General features: G+C 41.5%; 1 pseudogene; it reads right to left on the reverse strand.

Moving 5' to 3' along the window:
• Nucleotides 1-1135: 1135 nt before the first annotated feature.
• LOC111742491 lies at nucleotides 1136-1254 on the reverse strand (annotated as a pseudogene).
• Nucleotides 1255-2548: the final 1294 nt, after the last annotated feature.

Consider the following 2548-nt stretch of genomic DNA (forward strand, 5'->3'; position numbering starts at 1 on the left):
TCTTCTAACCTCAGTTCCTTCATCTATGAAATGAGGATAATAATAATGCCTTCATTACGGGATTATTGAGAATATTAAATGAGTTAATGACTACTTAGAGCAGTAAGTGTCTGACACAATGAGCTATATGAGCATTGACCGTCATTATTTACCTTCACATGTGGCTGGTTGTGGCTGATATTTTGCTCATGGCTTGAATTCCATCTTGAGAAGAAACCAAATGAGCGCTTCCTTGTTAGGGGTGTTGTCGACGTGATCGATGACCTGGGTGTGAACCAGCCTGCGTGACCTCACCTCCCTTCCACTCAAGTGCTACAGGGTAATCTGAGTTCCAGGATCAACTGACACGCTGAAGTGGCTGTCCTCGGAGTCCCGATTCATAGTAAATGGAGAATACGTCACTGTCGGTTATCGAGGCTGGAAACTCCGTTTAGACATTTTATGTATAGTTCCCACACTGTAGCTCAGAGAAATGCTAATAATGTTAATAGCCTGTTTATAAAAGTTTCGACAATTCAAAAAGTGGTACATAAATAGAACCGTGAGGCGCATTCCTGCCATCAGGCCCTCACTCTGTCCATGGACTGAATGTCTTGGGCGTGACTCTGTAGGCAAAAAACATTCAGGACTGTTTTGCTGAACCAAACCTTTTTGGCCGAGAAACCTGAAAGGCTTGTTTTTAAATTAATTTTGTCCCTTCGGTAGTTCAACAAGTAAGGGAGGTAAATGATATCACTCTAGGAAAACATTAGGCAGTCAAGCGCTTCATTTCTGGGTAAAAATCTTCAGCCGTGTGATGGCAATGGAATGCAGGGGCGATGGCTTCTTTCTTCTTCACTGTCTGGGTTTCTTTGGATTATGAAGCGCCAGTAATTGTTTGAGAAAGTCAAATGAACAGCCAATTAAATGAGGAGAAAAACTTTGAGAGAAGTTAGAAGCGGTCGGCTAGGATAAGGAAGATTGTTTCTTGTAACTCCAAGCCGATCTATAAATTGTCATTTGATTCTATTAAAAAAGATTAAAAAACATTACCTTTTTTTTTTTTTTTTTTTTTTTTAGGATGAGGCAACCTGTGGTTGACCTCATAGATTGCAAGGACCTTGTCAGCTTACAGTCCTTTATTTTTTATTTTTTACGCCCACAGCACCTGGTCTTCTTAGGTGGTCTCCCATCCAAGTACTAACCAGGCCCGACCCTGCTTAGCTTCCAAGATCAGACGGGATCGGGCTTGTTCATGGTGGCATGGCCGTAGAGAAGATTGAAAATTTTAAAAGTTGGTTGCAGAAATGGGCAAAGGAAAGGCTCCATCAGCAGAGTTCAGTTAGGTGTCATCACGTGTGGTCGTCTGTGAAAAGATCCGTTTAAAAATAAGTAATATTCATCAGTAATAAGAAGCAGCGAATAATTAATAAGTAATATTTGTAAATAAAAAGAAGTAACACCCGATCACATGCTTGGAATGGGGGGACTGGCTGTTCAATGACTGCGAATTGAGGCCAAGCTGAGGATTATACTTATCTTGATTTTTCAGTGTAGCAGAGACCAGAGTGGTTCAAAGGAAAATTAAAGGATTAACCTGTTTTATACATTACCTACTTACTTGGTAGTCTTTGAATTGTGGGCCAGTCCTAGGGATGAGACAATCTCATGTTAGATAAAAATAAAGAAAGAAAAGGAAAAAAGAGAAAGACTAGTAGGAATATAGGATTTGCTGATGTACGAGGAGGTCAGAAAGATGGCCCATCCCTTGGATCTTGGAGGTAGCTCCAAGGGGTGCCATGGGTCAGAACACGTAGGAACCTGGGTTACCTCATACGCAGTGGGCGAGGCTCAGACCTGAGGACTTGTCATGTCCGAGTAAAGGGTAAATTTAGACGACGCTTTATCTCGCTGGTCTGTACTCTCTCCCAGCCGTGTTGCCCGTCTCATCCTTCATGCACCTCAGCCTCATCCTGCAGGAATGCTCTTGCCCCAGGTGGCTTTGTGACCCTTCCCCTCCTCCTGTCAGCCTTACCGGTGTGTACGTATCGTTCTGTCATCTCCTTCGTGCGGTTACACACGTAAACGAACGCAGAGTCCAGCCGTGATGGAAGAGAACTCTGTTAACGAAGCCAAATTGGGGGTAAGTCATGATTTCAAAGCACGATTTATTTCTTATTCGTTTATGTATTTTTGAATAGGCTACACATGCGCCCAGCCACCCCTCGTTTTTCTCCCTGGAGGCGAGCATGGTTACTGGTTTCTTGTGGATTCTTCCAGAGAGCTATCAAACATTTATAAATAAATGCCCCCCACCCCCATACAAATATTAGCGTTATAGTCACACTTTTTGGTACCTTACTTTGATCACTTATAATATCTTGAGTTTTTTTCCCCTTAGCGTCCTCATTCTTAACCTATTAATTCTTAATAGTTACATAAAATTCTATTTTGCAGGTATATCGAAATTTGTTATAGTCATTTAGATTGTTTTCAATATATTTGCCCATTAAAAATGTGCAGACAAATAGTCTCATATATATTATTTTACACATGCGTCAGTGTAGTT

The sequence above is a fragment of the Pteropus vampyrus genome, unplaced genomic scaffold, assembly GCF_000151845.1.
Source record: "Pteropus vampyrus isolate Shadow unplaced genomic scaffold, Pvam_2.0 Scaffold95, whole genome shotgun sequence".
NCBI classification, from domain to species: Eukaryota; Metazoa; Chordata; class Mammalia; order Chiroptera; family Pteropodidae; genus Pteropus; species Pteropus vampyrus.